Here is a 13324-nt window from a genome sequence, read left to right as displayed (position 1 = left end):
TCTTACCACTGTTGTTTCGACAATCTTTTACAAAACAATCTTTTATACCACAGAAGCAATGTCTCTTAACAACAAACATTTGATGTAAAGATAAACTAAAAAACGCCACTGTGATAACAGTTGTTCTTTTCAAGGGAAAATAACCAAATCAGAATAAATTTTTCAACAGACAGTATTTGTCTTAAAGACTAGAGTCCTATTTCTATCCAAACAAACTTTTAAGTCAAAATTAACTGTCCAAAGGACTCTAAAATGAAACAAAAGGTTTTTGACCTTCAAAAAGGAACACCAAAAATTATTCCATTTTATAGACCATGTTCGCTTTAAGGAAAATTTGATGTCTATTCTAGACTAAGTCCTTAGGCCTACTCAAGAACTCTTAAAGATTTTCCCAGCCAGAATCTAACATCAATGACAGTGAGGACAGGAGTGGCCTTTGTTTCAGCACTGATTCCCAGGTCCCAGGTTCTATATTTGGCACCAGCAGGTGCTCAAGAAATAGTTCTATCACTCTACAAGATAAATGCTTTTTAAATAACCATCTTCCAATTAGGACACATGTAAAAATGAACAGAATCATGAGATTTTTTCAGTCAAATACTAAGTCGCTCAGAAAAAATGAAATTGCTCACATGCTCAGCTACTTCTACTTTTCCAAACCATGAATTACGATACGACCTTTTCCTTTACAGATTCACAGCTTCAAACATTGCCTTCTCCCACTGCCCCATTTTTTAGATCATATTTAATGGTGCTGCAAATTATTTCCACTTGTTCCTAATGTAAGGTCTGAACTACAGTAATAATTCTATCTTCAGTTCCTCAACAGCTCCTTCAGGTCCTCAGTAGGACATATTCTCCATGTCCCCCTAAACCAATCACTGCACTCCTAGAACCTTTTACTATACTGCCAACAAAGCTTAATACTCTTTTCCTATCTCCAAAACTTGGCCATAGTGCTGTTTGAATCCAGAATTACTCACTTTGGTCTGCTGGAAATTAAAGTATAATTAAGAATATTTTTAAGGTTTTCCCATCTGTCTTCTACTTTTCACCTCTTCGTATTCCCTCATGCCTATACATTACATCTAGAATGGTCCTGCCTTTCAAACCCTCCTTCTTACAGTGTCACCTCCCCATAACACACAGATCTGTCCTAATCCCTGCTGAAAACCTTCAATCGCCCCAAATTCAAATTCTTTATAATATTTAAGACTCAACACCACTCTCATGTCCACAAGTGTCCCCTTCACTTCCTGAGCATACCAAACTCACTCTCCCTCCCTCTCTCCCTCATCTGATGCTCTAGGCATATGACTCTATCATTCTTCAAAGTCACCATCACTTCCCACCACCACTGGTTGCCCACATGACTTGACAGTAGACTGTCAAGTCCCCAGGTTCCACCATAGAAAGCCTACCCACTCTTCTATGTCTTCATAGATCAAGACTCAGTCCCATCTCCTCTACAATGCACACTCGAATCCCCATAATTGTCTTACTTCCTGTGCTCTTCTAGTTCTCCACGTCAACCCTTCTGTTAACAGCCATGGTCTTATCTGTGTTCAGGTTTTCCTGTATTCACACACCTATCTCAACATTAAAAGCAGATGTAACCAAATCTTATTCACTTTTGTAATCGAAAGTTTCTACCACGACTCATATCTCATACAGAGGACGTGCAAATATTTACTCAATTGAAGAAGAAGAAAAGCCCCCTTTTCTGTAGGCATTTACAATTTATCACAACATCGGTTATTCAATCAACAGAGTAAAGAAATAAAGGGAACCCAGAAAAAACTTTTTTTTTTTTTAGATGGAGTTTCTCTCTTATTGCCCAGGCTGGAGTGCAATGGCGTGATCTCCGGCTTAACGCCACTTCCACCTCCCGGATTCAAGTGATTCTCCTGCCTCAGCCTTCCGAGTAGCTGGGATTACAGGAATGTGCCACTACACCCGGCTGATTCTGTATTTTTAGTAGAGACGAGGTTTCTCCATGTCGGTCACGGTGGTCTCGAACTCCCGACCTCAGGTGATCCGTCCCCCCGGCCTCCCAAAGTGCTGGGATTACAGGTGTGAGCCACCGCGCCTGGCCCCAGAAAATACTTTTAACTATAGCATATATCTGATGAAAAATGAATTATTTTGTTATTTAAAATAAAAATCTTATAGTACAACTTAAGGTGTTCAAACTCAGTCATAATTAAAGAAATGCAAACCCAAACGACTAGACATCATTATTCACCTATTACATTCACAAAAATCTAAGATAACAACAGTGTTGGTGAGATTTTAGAAACTATACAGTCTCAGACACTGCCGGTGAAAACATAAACTACTGTTACTTTCTGGAAGATGATATGGCAATACATATTCAAATATGCATATACCTGGTGAACCAGCCACTTTCCTTATAAATAGACATCCTATGGCCAATACTCACAGAACATAACTATATATGCAAGGAAGTACATACCAGCATTGTTTAAAAGAGCAAAAATATGAACTTAAATGTCCTTTAATGCAGTCTGACTAAACAGAGGGACATCCATAAAACAGAATACTTTCCGACCATTAAAAACAAAAGGGGTGGCCGGGCGCAGTGGCTCAAGCCTGTAATCCCAGCACTTTGGGAGGCCGAGACGGGTGGATCACAAGGTCAGGAGATCGAGACCATCCTGGCTAACACGGTGAAACCCCGTCTCTACTAAAAAAAATACAAAACACTAGCCGGGCGAGGTGGCGGGCGCCTGTAGTCCCAGCTACTCGGGAGGCTGAGGCAGGAGAATGGCGTAAACCCGGGAGGCGGAGCTTGCAGTGAGCTGAGATCCGGCCACTGCACTCCAGCCTGGGCGACAGAGCGAGACTCCAGCTCAAAAAAAAAAAAAAAAAAGGGGGGGGTTGGGCCCAGGGGCTCCCCCCGGCCCTGGGGGGGGACAAGACGGGAGAATCACTGAGGCCAGGAGTTCAAGACCGGCCCAGGCAACATAACAAGACTATGTCTCCACAAAAAATCTAAAAATTAGCTAGGCGTGGTGGTGCACACCTATAATCTCAGCTACTCAGGAGGTTAAGGTGAGAGGATTACTTGAACCCAGGAGGTCAAGGCTACAGTGAACTATGATCATGCCACTGTACTTCAGCCTCAATGACAGTTGAGACCCCGTCCCAAATTTAAAAAACAGGAGCTCTGTGAGCTAACAAGGAGAGATTTCTAAGACAGGTCTAGTAAAAAAAAAAAAAAAAAAAATGCTGGCTGGACGCAGAGGCTCACACCTGTAATCCCAGCAATTTGGGAGGCCGAGGTGGGTGGATCACGAGGTCAGGAGATCGAGACCATCCTAACATGGTGAAACCCCATCTCTACTAAAAATATGAAAAATTAGCCAGGCGTGATGGCGGGCGCCTGTAGTCCCAGCTACTTGGGAGGCTGAGGCAGGAGAATGGCGTGAATCCAAGAGGCAGAGCCTGCAATGAGCCAAGATCATGCCACTGCACTCCAGCCTGAGTGACAGAGCGAGACTCTACCTTAAAAACTAAATAAATAAATAAATAGCAAGCTTAAGTTGCAAAACTGTGTATTTAGTATGTATGATCCCATTTGGTTTGGGTTTTAAAAGTACACATACACATACACATACACACACACCTAATGTCTACACACTTAAAAATAATGGGATCATAGTTTTCTAACACAATACGTATTAAAAGCATAACATATATAATTGTGTGTATACACATGCATACATTTCTGGTAGGAAAAACTGAACAGTTATTATTATAGAACATGAGAAGGGGGAAATGATCTGCTATCATTCCACAGAGCTTGTTTTTTTAAACTATATACTACTTGTAGATCTCTTTAAAAACTAGAATATCCCAGATGATCAGAACTGTACCTTATATATTTGATAAGACTGCTCGGCCGGGCGCGGTGGCTCAAGCCTGTAATCCCAGCACTTTGGGAGGCCGAGACGGGTGGATTACGAGGTCAGGAGATCGAGACTATCCTGGCTAACACGGTGAAACCCCGTCTCTACTAAAAAATACAAAAAACTAGCTGGGCGTGGTGGCGGGCGCCTGTAGTCCCAGCTACTCGGGAGGCTGAGGCAGGAGAATGGCGTGAACTCAGGAGGCGGAGCTTGCAGTGAGCTGAAGTGAGCTGAGATCCGGCCACTGCACTCCAGCCCGGGCAGCAGAGCGAGACTCCATCTCAAAAAAAAAAAAAGGCTGCTCAAATAGGGGCCCTAACAAATAAGACAGTAAGAAAACAGGGACACTTCCTGTAGTCCAACAGTTAATCAAGCGCAGTGGGTCCTAGGCAGAATTACCCACAGTGCCATTACCAACGCTCTCAGTGATAGGAAGCCATCGAAGCCGGCTAACGATACCAACCTCTGGCCACCAGAGAATCCTCACATGAACCTTCCCATGACCATACCACAAGGAGACATTTCTTAAACATACCCTTAATTTTATTTTATTTTATTTTATTTGAGATGGAGTCTCCCTCTGTCGCCCAGGCTGGAATGCAGTGGCACGATCTCAGCTCACTGCAACCTCCGCCTCCAGGGTTCAAACAATTCTCCTGCCTCCGCCTCCCGAGTAGCTGGGACTACAGGTGCCCACCACTGCGCCTGGCTAATTTTTGTATCTGTAGTAGAGATAGGGTTTCACCATGTTAGCCAGGTTGGTCTCGAACTCCTGACCTCGTGATTCACCCACCTTGGACTCCCAAAGTGTTGGGATTACAGGCATGAGCCACTGTGCCTGGCCTAAACATACCCTTCATTTCTCTCAGTAAAGGGCACACGTACTGTGTTCTTCCCTCCTTTCCAAAACATTCTTAGTGCAGGCAGGCATCATTCTGATTTCTGGACTGACACCTGCACTCAGCGGCTTATCTCCTCTTTGACCACCCCCAGTGGAACTCCCCCCAGCGCTCAGACTCCTTCTCTCCGCCACACCGTTCTGTCGTTCTTCAGTTCATCTCTTCATCTGCTTGTGGGGCCTGCAGTTTCAGGTTTATAGGCGTACAGGAATAGGGAGGCTTGGCAGGCCAAAAGGCAACTTTTGGGTGCAAAAACAGGCATGCCTGTTCCAAATTAGGACTATGGGTTTTCAGGCTAGATCTAATAATAACTGATAAAAACAAAGTGTTAACCTCATACCAGGTAAAGAATATTCCTCCAGGGGCTGGGCATGGTGGCTCACACCTACAATCTCAACACTTCAGGAGGTCAACATCAGGAGTTGGAGACCAGCCTGGCCAATATAGTGAAACCCCATCTCTACTAAAAATACAAAAAATTAGTCAGGTATGGTGGCAGACACCTGTAATTCCAGCTGCTCAGGAGGCTGAGGCAGGAGAATTGCTGGAACCTGGAAGGCGGAGGTTGCAGTGAGCCAAAATCGCGCCATTGCACTCCAGCCTGGGTGACAAGAGTGAAACTCCATCTCAAAAAAAAAAAAAAAAAATTCCTCTAGGAATATTCTAATTTTAAAATTTTAAATTAGGGAATCCAGATTTTCCCTTAATCTAATGAAATGAATTCCAACAGGGAAAATTACAAGCAACCTAAAAGGAAAGTAGTAATTTGAAGACAAGAACTACCTTTGTTCCTTCTAATCATGTCAAGTAAGTAGCTTCCTAAACGTCTATTCTAATGCTGTATATACACTGCCCACAATAGTGCTGATACTAACAAAACCTTATTTAAAACCTTCAGCTTCTCACCTTCAAATATTCACTTCACCTTAAAATATTCACTTGAATATTTAAATATTCACATTATTTTTCTTTAGGGCAAAAAGGACAACTAGGCCAACCATTCACTCGACATGAGCTCCCACATTAAAAGCCACATACTTAAGATGATAACTATCCCTATAAAATCCCACTGCACTCTGTACACCTTGTCCTTTATTCCCTCTTCTGTAGAAAGAACAAAGAACCAAGAGTCAGGAAAAACAATGCTAGTCCCAGGCCTGCTTATTCTGAGGCACTGAGCTTCTCTGCACCCATCTCCTTCTCTAATACGTGAGAAATGAACTGTAGTGGTGTTTCTCAAAATATTCCTACTGCATCAGGATCACCTGGAGTCTGTAAGAAAGCAGATTTCGGCAGGGCCCAGAGGCTCACGCCTGTAATCCCAGCACTTTGGGAGGCCAAGGTGGGCGGATCACGAGGTCAGGAAATTGAGACCATCCTGGCTAACATGGTGAAACCCCGCCTCTACTAAAAATACAAAAAAATTAGCTGGGCATGGTGGCAGGTACCTGTAGTCCCAGCTCCTCGGGAGGCCGAGGCAGGAGAATGGCATGAATCCGGGAGGCGGAGCTATCAGGGAGCGGAGATGGCACCACTGTACTCCAGTTTGGGTGACAGAGCGAGACTCTGTCTCAAAAAAACAAAACAAAACAAAAAAAACAAAAAAAACAAAACAAAAAAAAAAACAGAAAGCAGATTCCAGAGCATCACTCCAAACCTACAGAAAGAGAGGCATCTGAGCTTGGAAATCTCTTAACTTTGACAAGTTCTCCAGAACACTGTTTGGGAACCATTAGTTTTCCCAAGTCTGTACTAGAGCTAATAATACTGTATAGTTTATATTTCTCTTTTTCAAACCCACAGGAATTAAAGAGGAAGATAATAGATAGTAAGTGTCTGTTTAAGTATCTCTGCTATCACCCTTCTTGCAGTGTTCAGTGACTCAAAACTTTATGACATCCTGACAACACGCAAGTGTTACTGTAGCACTGTTTGCTGAGGGTATGAGCAGGAAGACATACAGTTGGTCTAGTAGACTATTAACACTAAATACAAAAGCTCGGATTTCAAATATTGTTTACATGATACAAGCACAACAATCAAGAACCATGTTTCTATCAGAAAATAAAGTGTCAGTAAAATAATTATTAGACCCAAAATCCCTTCACTACTGAAAGTATAGCTACATTTTTCTAAACTGACCACTGATGTGTATTTTGCGTAATGGTCTATTTGAATTCACATAACATAGTTTAAAAGATTAATGATTAATGATTATTAATGATTAATACAGAAACGTATTAACTAGTGCAATCCATTGTATTTTCAAAGTCTATTTCTGGAAGTTTCTCCCAAAACATCTGAAAGTGTGACAGGCAATGTTTAATCATCCCCCATTCTCCCCTTCTTCAGGAGACACAAATTTTCAGCCAAATAGCCACCTATCAAAGACCAATATCCCACACTCCTTTGTGTCTAAACACAGCCACATGACTAAGTTATGACCAACAGGGTATGAACAAAAGTCATGTATGCAACTACCAGGTTTGTCTTTAAAGAGATGTAATGTGCCTTCCCAAAATCCTATTCCTGGACTGTGGATGTAGTGGGAAGCTGCCTTGTACTATGAAGAAAATGGTATCTCCTTAAGCACAGGAAAGCAACAAGACAGAAGGAACCAAGCTCCCTCGTATCATGGTGTCACCATATCAGCCTCAGATAATTTATACTGTTGTTTTATGAAGGAAAAATAAACTTCTCGTTTAAGCCACTGTATTTAGTCAGAAACAGGCCCATCTACATTCTAACTAGTACATTTAAGAAAGCTTAAATTTATCTTAACTATTAAATATTAGCTACCAACCAACTCAGCAAAGCTAAAATTCTATATTCTTACTTTAAGTCACAATAGAGCTTCCTACTGAATAACCCCACTACTGAGATTATTACTACTGTGCCATTTTATATTCATATGGCATTTTACACTTTAGCACTTCATTACAGTATCTCATTTCACATTCTCAAAATCCTGGGCAGGGCAGCCCAGTGCTGTCTATATGTGGCATACAGGATACTGAAGCGAAGAGAAGCTGTTTTGCCCAAGATGACAGGGATAAGGAGCGGTCGTCAGGAAGTATTCAGCATACAGGCTCCGCGTTCTGTCACTCCACGAATCTAAACTCCCTACGTGCCAGGCACTGGAGTTACAGCCATGATCAGGAAAGACTTATTCCTGTCCAAATGAACTTCAAAATGTAATGGAGAGGGAGAAGCTGAAATTAAATGAACAATTATATGTATATAAGAATATAAATAATTATACTTGCACTAAGGGTTGCGGAAAAAAAAACAAATGATCCTGCTTGGCCACAAAAAGAATGCATGGCTAAGGAAGCTTACCTGGACTGGGGTTTAGGGAAGGCCTCTCAGAAGAAATTTATGCCAGGATCACAGAATGAGTATGAATGAAGATGAGACGAAAAGGAGGAGAGAAAAATCCATGAAGAAATGTACATGCATTATCTCAATTCTCAATTTTCACAATATTCCTATGCTAATTACTATCAACCTCATTTCACAGATGAGGAAACTGATGTTTGGTGAAATCACTGTGCCTAAAGTCACACAGTCAACAGAACCTATTGAGATTCAGATCAGCCAGACTCTGGAGCCTCTGTTCACGGTTTCATGGGCAGTGGATCTTTCCACAGTATCAAACTGCCTCAACTGCTGTCTATAACTGGATAGTGAGCAGACAGACAGATGTCACAAGTCAAGCTTTTTTTTTTTTGAGACAGTGCCCGCTCTGTCTCCCAGGCTGGAGTGCAGTGGCACAATCTCAGCTTACAGCAACCCCCACCTCCCAGGCTCAAGTGATCCTCCCACCTCAGCCTCCTGAATACAGCCTCCTGGACTACAGGCGGCACTAACACGCCTGGCCTTTTTTTTTTTTTTTTTTTTTTTGAGACAGGGTTTCACCATGTTGCCCAGGCTGGTCTCGAACTCCTGGCCTCAAGTGATCCGCCCACCCCGGCCTCCCAAAGTGCTGAGATTACAGGCGTGAGCCACCATGCCTGGCCTCAAGCATCTTTTTACCCAAATACATGGATGCCAAGATGCAAGCCTTAACCATACATGTCCATAATTTTATGCACATGCAAAAGCTTTTGTGAAAAACCCAGAAGAGAAGATGCATAGCTCTGGTAGAAGAACCAACTGCCAAGATGCCAAAATAGCTCTATATTATCAAATAATATAGATAATACAGAAAAGCTTTTTGTGAATGCTTTTTTAAAAATTAAAAAATCAAATCTTGTCATTGGAAATTTTATACACTCAGAAAAATTAGGGAGTTATTTAATGAACAGGGACGTTATTTAAAATAGAGTTGATGCTGAAAGCCAGTTTCATTCCATGAGAAGCCAGTTCACTGGGCCCCCCAAAAAATCAACTGAAACACTTTTCTAACATGGGGAGATAAAACAAGAATATTCACTGACAAGAACAAAGACACATTTTAAGCTATTACTCACTGCATATCAGATATGAGCATCTGCCCCAACCAAAAAAAAGGTATGTAACTTGTCAAAACTTAAGTTTTAACAGTAATACAAACTTTTAAATATCTCTTTCCAGAAGAGAAGGAAAGATACATAGCTCTGTTAGAAGAAAAAATTGCCAAGACACCAAAATGGTTCTGCAATAGCAAAACATGCGCCCAGGAGAAACCACACCACTTCAGGTGTTCAATATAGGGTATTATCCCCAATAAACAATTCTCACTCGTTTTAGTACTCTGGTAGTAGGATTTCAAAGCGAAAGCTTAACTCTTTAAACACCTAGCTGGCTTATACAATGCAGTATTTCCAAATCATTTTGTTTTCATATACAAAAAAAAAAAAAAAAATCAAACTAAGGCTGCTTGTAGCCAGAACATTAAGAAATAAGATCTGTCTTCAATTACCCAATATGAACCTTCAATTATTATTTTAGTCACATGAGGTCTACATTTCACTTTCACTCTATGGTAAACTTTACAACTCTAGCTTAACACTGTAGCACTGACATAAAGCAAGACTTCAAAAAGCTATCTTCATTTGGGAGCAACTGAGGAGAAATTTTAGGTAATTTAATATAATTTGCTGATTTTTCGAAGTAATTAAACACAAATTTTAACTCTCCAAACTTTTAATCCAAAGTTGAGCAAGCTTTGGGTTATAAATTACCACTTCTCTAGCCATCAGAAAACTGCCCAACAGTCAAGATAACATCTGGTAAAAAGTCTTTTAAAAGGCGAAACCACTATATATACATAAGGTGCTATTATACTGGTCACGCAATTCACTTTCACAGGGCAAACTGTTAGTATCAAGTTTCAGGAAACATAACTAATAGTTTCACGTAATATCTTTACTTAAAATAGAAAACAGACGAACATATATGGAAGTAAAATCACCAAAACACTCAACAGAAAGTAAAGATTCTTAGTTCAGTTAAATAACTGCTTATGATTACTACAACATAAGATTAATACAACTTTGCAGATGAGGAACTAAGTTCTTGATAAAGACTTTCTGGAAGTTTTTGGGTTTTGCTGGTTTTAGATAAGTGTTTTCATGGAGAGCGGTGAAACCGTTTCCTGTATGTGTATAGGAAATGTGAAAGCCCTCTGAAATACGAGGAAAGCTAATGCCAAAGCAAAGACAAACTGGCACACACCTAATCACAAACACCAAGAAAGTCACAAGTGAAGCCCACTCTTACTCTCATCTTGTGTTTAGTGGCATGTATAACGCAATTCCCTTCTGGCCTATAGTACAGTTAATTCTATCCACATTTTCTTCTCTTAACTAGATACCTGTCAACCATAAACAGACACACGAAAACACCCCAGGGCAGTCTAAATTTCTAAGCTATTTCTTTAAAAAAAAAATGGTTTTCAAGTGAAAACCAAGATTCAATCCAAATTAACACTTTGTGTAGTTACAAAACAAAATGCATTGCCAAAGGTCACTGTATACCATGTTTATAACAAGGTATCTTGAATTTTCCTTTTGCAGATAAACATTCATAGCACTCTAAAAACCTAAAGTAAATTACTTAAATACATTGTTGCAGTTACCTAGGCCTCTCCACCTCCATATCTTTAAGTCATAAACAGTAACTCTCCATAATAGTAACTCTCCATAAATAACACCAAGGAGCAAACATCAGACAATATTTTAGAGGGGAAAAAAACTTAACAAATGGCCGTTTTTACTGTCCACATTCCCTAACAAGACATTGCACTAATATGGAATGTTTTACATTATCTTAAATGTTAGTGCCTCTAAAAAACTGGACTTATTTTTAAATCTCTTGCACATAATAATGCGTTAAGTTTCTATTATGTTCCACCAAAATATCGTTAAAAGGTTTAAGAGATGATCTTACACTTAGATCTCAAATTCCTAACAACAACAAAAGATCTCACTAGGTCATCTGGTCCATTTCTCATCCCTACCAATAATTACCATTCATTCAAGTCTATTCCTTCAAACCTTTCTTCAACATCCACAAGGTAAAAAGGAGTGTGCCTTCATGGTGCAAACACAAGGGGTGATCCTTCCTCCTTTAATAATCTCTGAGGTCTTGAGATAAAAATGAAATATTTACAACTAGTCTTACAAGAGAACTAGGTGTAGACATTGACAGGAGTCCTTAACTTTCTAGCATGGTTTGAAGTCTCAAATAAATCTGGACAGCTACCATAAACACCACTGCTATACCAGGGAAAATCCTCCAAAAGTACTGGGGTACTTGAAGTATACGTAAAAAATCTGAACTACAATCAAGTAAGCTTTTTTCATAACCAGTTTCTTTGAAATGATCTTCTGCAGTTTAAAACCTCAGCACATGAAACTTTAGTTCTAGTCGCACATTTTTAAAAGTCTACTTGAAAACCATATTCTAAAGTAACCGATCAAGATACGACAAATCTAAGAAAACAAAAACTAAAGGTAATTCCACTGAATTATTAAAACACCTCAAAATCAAATGTTAAATATATTCATTAACTTTGGACACAAAGTATAAAGGGGTCACAGAGGCTCTTAAGCAAAGAATAAAATAAATAAAAATAACTTCACACAAAACTTTCTTATGACTCATCAATACTCAGAAGACGTCTGTAATCGAAATTAAGTTTGAAGTACAAAACACACCAAGGAATATTTTTAATTCCTTTCATTCAAAATTGACTACATAGTTTTCTTGGGGGGGAAAATGGACTGAAAAGTTTCATTAAGAGGGCTCATTACCATTACCTTACCTTTCGGCCACGGCATGCCACAAAGGTTAATTCCATGCTAAAAACCATACGGGGACACAATCTCTAGGTTAGAACCCTGAGTCATTACACACGAATCACTCCAAAATTTGCCAGTATTTATAATAATGAGTTACACCCTAGTGATTCACAAGTCCAGACTGGCTACAGCTTCCTGGCTCCTGGAGTCCCAGCTGTATTACCTCAGACCAGTCAGTGCCCCTTCTCCAGGCTCAGTCTCCTCATCTGTAAAATGGGAACAGTTCCTACTGGCTGGGCAAGCTGGTCGATCCACGGAAAACCCTGAGAACAGCGCCTGGCACCTGTGAAAACCATATTCTAAGGCGTATTTTCTGACAATTTGGGAGGAATTCAAGAACCAAATGGTCCTAGCATTTCTGCGCTGCGCCTAGATTACGGGATTCGTGTCACCTAGGGTTGGGCTAAAGGCGCAGGCAAGGAACCGAAGTCACTGACTCACTAATTTTACCATTTTTAACTATTTCAGATTAGGGAGGAGCCTTTCGCCAAGAGCTGAACTGCTCAGCAGCTTCGGTGGCTCCGAAGCGAGAGTGGGTTTGTGCCTATAAATAGACTCGTGAAGTTTTGTGGTGATACACAGGTATCCATTCTAATTCACCTCTCCTCAGCCACCAACTCCCCCGGCTGCCGGGCAGGTCATCCCTCCACCCCGAACCGCCGGGGACACTCGCGCTCCCCGCCCAACTTCGGAGACCAATGAGTGCCCCTCGCTCAGGCGCGGACCCCCAGGGCCGCCGAGGCAGCGGCTCCCGACCTTCGCCGGCGCCCGGCCCGGCCCCGCCGTCCTCGCCCAGCCGCCCCATTTTCTTAACCCGTGCATTGTCCTTGCGAAGCACCCCGGCGGTTCCCACACTGGTGGGGACGGAGAGGAGGGACGAGGGAGGAGCTGGGGGAAGAGGATGAGGAGGAAGAGGAGGAGGAAGACAACCTCCACCCCTTCGCTCGGGCGGCCAGTGAAGGTCTGGCGCTGTCTACGGGCCCCCAGGCCCCGGCTCCCGGGAGGCCGCAGCCCCCGCTCCCACCCTCCGCAACTTTCCCTCCGCTCGCGCCCGCCGCTCCTTTGGGACCGGGCCTGAGGCTCCCTCCCCCGGCGGCCGGCCCAGGGCCCGCGGCGCCTCCTCCTAAAATGGCAGGTCCCTCCCTCCGCCCGGCGGCCTCGGCTCGGGCCCGGCTGCGGGCCGCCGGGGAAGCCAAGCGCCGGGCCG

General features: G+C 42.0%; 1 protein-coding gene across 3 annotated transcripts in view; it reads right to left on the bottom strand.

The window, feature by feature from the left end:
- DYRK1A (dual specificity tyrosine phosphorylation regulated kinase 1A) overlaps window positions 1-13324 on the bottom strand; it is a 158345-nt gene that overhangs the window by 143157 nt on the left and 1864 nt on the right. The window contains exon 1 of one of the 3 annotated variants that reach the window (XM_017894626.1): window positions 12281-13256. The exons of the other annotated variants lie outside the window; for them this stretch is intronic. The gene's annotated coding sequence lies outside the window, so the exon portion shown is untranslated. Of the gene's footprint in view, window positions 1-12280; window positions 13257-13324 lie in introns of those variants that run through there. 3 annotated transcript variants of the gene reach the window in all.

Source organism: Rhinopithecus bieti, unplaced genomic scaffold (genome assembly GCF_001698545.2).
Source record: "Rhinopithecus bieti isolate Rb0 unplaced genomic scaffold, ASM169854v2 scaffold_25394, whole genome shotgun sequence".
Classification (NCBI taxonomy): Eukaryota; Metazoa; Chordata; class Mammalia; order Primates; family Cercopithecidae; genus Rhinopithecus; species Rhinopithecus bieti.
The sequence above is the reverse complement of the archived record's forward strand: the minus strand, read 5'-3'. Positions and strand labels throughout refer to the sequence as shown.